A 7,121-nucleotide genomic window follows, 5' to 3' on the forward strand; every position below is an offset into this window, starting at 1 on the left:
GGCCAAATTCAATATTTTTCTTAAATTTCACATAAAAGTTCTTCGAAAACGTGTCCGGACTGCGCACGCAAATTGAGGAGAAAGAAAATGAGATTTTTAAGGCCTTGGAACCCGGATTCGGATTCTAAAATATAGGATGACCCTTTGAGTCATCACACCACACCTCTAATTAAGAGCATTGTTATTATACTATTAACTCAGAAATTTAAAATTTTACTTAATTCAGTCTGTCCTTTGACAATTTTACGAAATGAAAAATTAAAATATGCAAGTCTGAGCTAGTTATAGTTGGTTTGCAGCCAGCTCTTATTAAGAGTATAGACAAGTTTAAGTGACTTTGGTCTATAGGTGTCTAACAGGCCGGGTCAGCCCGATTCCGGATCGGCTCAGATCGGTTAAAACTGGAACCGGTCCGGACCAGTAGAAGGGGGTCGGGTGGGGCTGGGTTATAGGGGTAGCGCGGTTTGCACCGTTCACTTTCGAACCATCGGTTATCCGGACCGGTCAAACCCGTTCAATGAACAGTGTTTATCAACCAGTTAACCGACCCGGCCCAAATCGGTTTAACGGTAAATTTTTTTTTAAAGGTGGGCTCAGATTTTGACCGTTGGCAACGGTCCGTTTCACAATATGGTCGTTGCCCAACGGCTGAAAATGCATATTTAGCCCATTTTTGGATTTTTTTAAAATTAACCCCCCTTTAAAACTATAAATACCCCCCTCCCCCTCCCTTATTCATTTCTTCACTCATCTCTCATTTCGCAATCTCAATTCTCATATTCTCTCATTCTTTAATCTTCACCTAAAGTGCAATCAACTATTTGGCTCTTTTTTTTGGAATTTAATTTATCGTAGTATTTATTATTTGAAGTTTGAACAATTGAACTTCAAAATTGGAACAATTGACGTTTCTTCGTGGTATCATTGGAGTTGCGAAATCATCAAGTGCTCAATTTATTGCCGATTTCGGTGCACTCCCTCCAACTTTTCTCTTATTTACTATTTTATTTTATTTGTTTTGTTGCTAGTAGTTAAATTTTTACAATATGTTTAATGCTGCAAAAAGAGTTTGTAACAAGGTTACTAATCGGGGAAATAAAAAAGAGGTAGTACTTCAGGTTCAACATCTGGTAGTAATTTAAATACCTCTCCAAATATTCCTGAAACATTACCTGATAATAATATAGATTATGAACAATTGCAGGAAGATTTTGGTATAGATGATAATGAATTAGAAATGGAAGATGAGATACCACTTACACCTAGTAGTGTTGGAGCTGCTAGCAGGGGTGGTGGTCGTGGTGCTAGTAGTAGACCACCTGTGGCCCCGACTAGTAATCGTAGAAAAGAAGTAAGATTTGGAAATTTTTTGAAGACATACCGAATAGTGATAGAGTTAAATGCAAACTTTATAATGATACTTTTAAACATAAGACTGGAGGACAATTAGGGGGACTGGGACACTTAGTAGACATATGAGAATTGAGCATCCTATAGAATGGGGATCTGGAGATGAAAATCAATCAACTCTAAACCCGACAAGGTTACTAATTTGGAGGTCTTGGAGACACCCGTCACTCATTGTGAAGCAATGCTTTGGAAGTTTTAGTATGTTTCAGAGATTGGATTAGATCGGAACGAAGAAATCAAGGACGTGAAGATGTTGATAGCCCAGAAGACGAGGAACTTGGAGATATATTAACACATGGTAACCCATCTGAATTTAACACTCCAGAAGAAGGTCACCCAGTTCATATTGATTATGAAGAACTTACTAAGGCAATGCAAAACCTTTGAATTTACTCTTTTTTGGTTAATTTACTTGTTGTTAAATGTAAACCTTTCGATTTGTAAGTTTGAATTTTGAAATAAATGTAGGACTTGCAATTTATAAGTGTAATTTTTCCCCATCTTTCTTGTATTCTTTATATTTTTACTTTATATTAATATAACTTACAATAGTTATACAAAATACAAAAAAAAAGTTAAAAATAATACTTAACCCGGCCCGGCCCTATCAACCCGTAACCCTTACGGTTCAATTTTTACCCGGATAAACCCGAACTCGTTAAACCCGATATGCCCCAACCCGTAACCGACCCGAATCATAACCCATACGGATACTAAAATTCCCTACCCAACCCGGCCCGGCCCACCCGTTAAACACCTATACTTTGGTCTACTTGAAACAAAGTATTAAGGAGTTGAATAAAATATATGGCAATGAGAAAAAGAGTACTATACTTTGCTTGCCCCCACCGGCAAACCAAACTACAGCATAATAGAGCCGTCATTCACAAAACCGAACCTTAGAAATACCGGCACAGTCAAGATTTTAATTTTATGAGTTTTAAAGTTTAGAATAATAATTTTAAGTATTAATAACTAGATTTTAAATTTTATATGTGTATGTATTTAATCAATTTCTTTAATATAAATATATTATTTAAACAAAAATTATTGAATTTGACCAAACCCGAATTTAGACTTCTACCACAACTTGTGTACATAACCAACTAACCACACATTAATTTGTTACGTCAAGAATCTGCTCAGCAACCTCACCCCATCCCTGCAGGCTGCACCTTAGCAACTTTCTAAATTTTGGCTGCCCATTGTTGGAGCTCCTTTAATTTACTTGCTTTTTACCTTCACTTTTTCTTTTTCTTTTTTCCTTCCTTTTCATGTGTTTGTATGATATATAATACTTTTCATGTCCCATATTACGTGAAATATTTTTCTTTTTAATTCGTTTAAAAGAGAATTATATATTACTTTTTTTAATATTACTTAATTTATTATTTTATTTTATCCTTAATGCTATGACGTATTGGAACTCGCTTGACATGATTGTTCATTCTTTTATAAGGCAAGAGAAAATGAAAAGACATGTGAAATTCTCATTATCTCTTTTATTTAAAAAGATATTTTAGTATATCGCACATATTGCTCTCATATGTCAAAAGTCTTCATTAATTTTTAAAATCTTGTGTTCAGTTAAATATTTTCACAAAAATAGAACGGACAAAAATAGAAGGGAGAGAGTATAAAAAAAAACTACTATATTTTACTTTGAATTTTACTTTTTGAATTATTTTGGAATATTTGATTGGAGATTAAGGTATATGGGCAACTTATCCTAACAGTAGAATGTGGGGAAGACCACTGTGATGTCACTGTGCTACGCTCTATTATCGCAATAACAATAATCACGCCATAATCAAGCTTTAAATATATCATAATCACTCCTTGATAAATAAAAAGAGATAAATTAAGAAAAATTTCGCTTTCGATACTTTTTACTAGCAACTTTGATATTCAGGGTGAATGTTCTGGAGAAAACTTGATTTATTTTAATTTTCTTGTCTGGGATTACCTTAAAAATTATTTTTCTTATTGCACCTATTAAAATCTACGAAGGAATGGTGAAAAAGAAAAGGTCTATTAATTTTCCGATAAATAATTTTATGATATTATGATTCTCTTCTCAACGTATATGGAGAGGGAGGAAAAGAAAAGATCAAATTGGCTTTATGCTTATCTTTCAGAGAGTTGACTTCCATTTTGTTAATTACAAATCTACCTGGTTTGTTTTCTTGTAATATATTAAAATTTAAATTAACAAGGTCAGTATTGTCGTGGGAACAAAGAAATAGACAATATAGCGATGGCTAATAGAAGAATAAAATGGCATGTAAAGAGATGCTGAAACCTAACAATATACTACACAAATTTGAAATAAAATGATCTTCTAGGCATATTCTTTAATCATTTGGATTCGTTATTATGACTTTTTCTTATTGTTCTTTCTTCTCGTATTTCATCGTGGAAGGTCTGAATATGATTTATCTGTCAGCCTTTCCAAGTCGATTCACCTTCTTTTACTTTGCTATAATTCCTACCCCTCTTTTATTTCTTTTAAAGATAAGAAACTATGTATCAGAAGGAAAGGAATATGGATCACTATTGTTACGATCCGAATTTTTCACCCTCGAGAATCGTGATAGCGCCTACTAATGAGAGCTAGGCAAGTTAACCCTTAACTACCTTTTTCATTAACAAATTATTTTTTTTTTCAATTACCAGCGATAACATGAAAATAGCGGAATTAGATAAATAAGCGGAAGGCAACAATTTTTATAACTGAAGACTACGTTTATTACAACTTTCAAAACCTCAATACCCAAAACCTGGTGTCACAGTATCACAGACTGTCTAAGAGTCACTACAAACAAAGCCTGAAGAAAATACAATAAACTGTTTCTGAACGAAAGAAAATGAAACAGGGAATAGAGATAGAGGGAGACGCCAGGGCCCGAGAACGCCTGCAGGTCTATCTTGGGTCTCCAGGTGGATTGAAGGAAGCCCTCCAACTACTGTCCGTAAGCTGCTCCGGGATCTGTACACAGTGCAGAGTGTAGTATTAGCACAACCGACCCAATGTGCTGGTAAGTATCTAGCCTAACCTCGGCGAAGTAGTGACGATGCTAGGACCACACTACCAAATAAACCTTTGCAATTTATTTATATACAGCGGAAAAGAAAATACAGAAATAACCAGTAAATGTGGGAAGAGGAAACATGTTGTGTGTGTGGGGGGGGGGGGATAACGGTTCCGAATAGAAAGCATCAAGTAAGGAAAGTAACAACATAACTAGAATATCATCAAGAATAAGAAATCAACAATTTGCACGGCATCACCCTTTTACTCTCGTCCTCACCAAATCAATCATATAATAACAATGTGCACGACATCACCCTTCGTGCTTTTACTCTCGTCCTCACCAAATAATATTTTATAACCAAAGTGTGCACGACATCACCCTTCGTGCTTTTACTCTCTTTCCTCACCATATAGTCAATGATAATCGGTACGGAATGGTACATCGTACGGCACGACATCACCCTTCGTGCTTTACACTCTTTCCTCACAATAGCAAACAATGCACGGCATCACCCTTCGTGCTTTAACGCTCTTCCTCACCCAAACAGCAATCACAAACAAAGGGGCAAGAGAGTAAACAAATAACCACAGAAATCCCGGAAAGGGAACATAATTAAACAGTTAAATCCCGGCAAGGGAGATAATCAACAAAGCAACAAACATCCCGGCAATGGAACAATTTAATAACTCTTTCTCTTTCTTTCACTTTTACTTCATAACTCAATTTACCATTTGAGCCAATGCTCCAAAGGGTTCAATCATCTCATATACTTTGACACTTTATAATATAACTCGAGCCAATGCTCCTCGAAGTTCAAAGGTCATAATTTCTTTCACAAGCTTTTCACAACATAAAGAAATCATCACTAAGGCATGAAAGACACAACAAAATCAATATATTCACAACATAAAGACTCACGGTCATGCTAGACACCAACGTATAGATACTCGTCACCATGCCTATACGTCGTACTCAACAATCATCACATAGCAAATATGACTCAACTCTTAATCCCTAAAGCTAAGGTTAGACCAAACACTTACCTCAAACTTCCACGGCTAAGTCAATCCTCAATTACCGCTTTTTCTCTCGAATTCGGCTCCAAATCAATTGTATCTATACATGAATAACTTCATAATATCAACAAATGCTAAACAATTCGAATCTTTCCTAACTATAGCTTTTCCATCATTCTTCCCAAAAACCCAAAAATCGACCCCGAGCTCGCTTGGTCACAACACGAGGTTCAGACCAAAATCAAATCACCCATTCATCCACGAGCCCGAATATATAATTTATTTTCAAATCCGACCCCAAAACGAGGTCTAAATCAAGAAAATCAAAAAGCCCTAACTCTACCCAAATCCCTAATTTTTTACCTTAATCATATGTTTTAGGCCTAGAAATTCATTAGATATTGAGAAAAATGGAAGAAAACGAGTTGGAGATTACTTACCCAAGAAGTTTTGGTGAAAAAGTGCTTCAAGGATCGTCTTGGAGCTTTGGAGAAGAAGAAGTTTTGTAAAATTTTGAGAAATCCCGTTTGCATTCTGTTTTTGAAACTTAAAATAACTGGGCGATTTTAAGCTACGCGTTCGCGACAGACCTCCCGCGTTCGCGATGGGTAAGCCCTCCCCTGAACCCTACGCGTTCGCGAATGTAGGGCCACATTCGCGAAGGGTTTCCCCACTCAGCTTCGCGTTCGCATCCCAAAACTCGCGTTCACGATGAAGAAACTGGGCACCTGGGATCTTTGCCTTACGCGTTCGCGAGTGGGACCATGCGAACGCGAAGAACAAACTCCCTGTGCACTGACTGCAGAAAACCTGCAACTTTTACAAGGCTAAAACTATTCTGAAACACATCCGAAACACTCCCGAGCCCTCGGGGCTCCTAACCAAACACATGTACTAACTCAACAACATCATATGAACTTATCCGTGCGATCAAATCGCCTAAATAACCTCAAAAACAATGAATCAAACCTCAAAATCAAGAATTTTTCCAAAAACTTCATCAAATTTCAAATTTAGGATTTCAAGTCCGAAACACATCAAACGACGCCCGATTTTAACCAAATTTTATAGGAAGGACATAAAACATATATAAGACCTGTACCAGGTGCTGGAACTAAAATACGGGCCCGATACCATCATTTTCTAATCAAATTTTATTTCCAATTTTCTTAAACATTTTCAGAAAACAATTTTTACTTAAAAATTAATTTCTCATCGCTTGGGACCTCGGAATTCGATTCCGGGCATACGTCCACGTCCCATATTTTCCTACGGACCCTCTGGGACCGTCAAATCACAGGTCCGGGTCCGTTTGCCCAAAATATTGACCAAAGTCAAACTTATTCATTTTAACATCAAAACTTAGCATTTTTTACAAAATTTCATATTTAAGCTTTCCGGCTACGCGCCCGGATTGTGCATGCAAATTGAGGCAACTCTAAATGAGGTTTTCAAGGCCTCAGAAGCACATAATGGATAAGAAAACAGGTGATGACCCCTTTGGGTCGTCACATTCTCCACCTCTAAAACAACCGTTCGTCCTCGAACGGACAGAAGAAGGAAGTACCTGAGTCGGGGAATAGATAAAGATAACGGCTCTGCATATCGAACTCGGACTCCCAGGTCGATGCCTCAGGAGGCTGACCTCTCCACTGAACAC

Source organism: Nicotiana tabacum, chromosome 18 (genome assembly GCF_000715075.1).
Source record: "Nicotiana tabacum cultivar K326 chromosome 18, ASM71507v2, whole genome shotgun sequence".
Lineage (NCBI taxonomy): Eukaryota > Viridiplantae > Streptophyta > Magnoliopsida > Solanales > Solanaceae > Nicotiana > Nicotiana tabacum.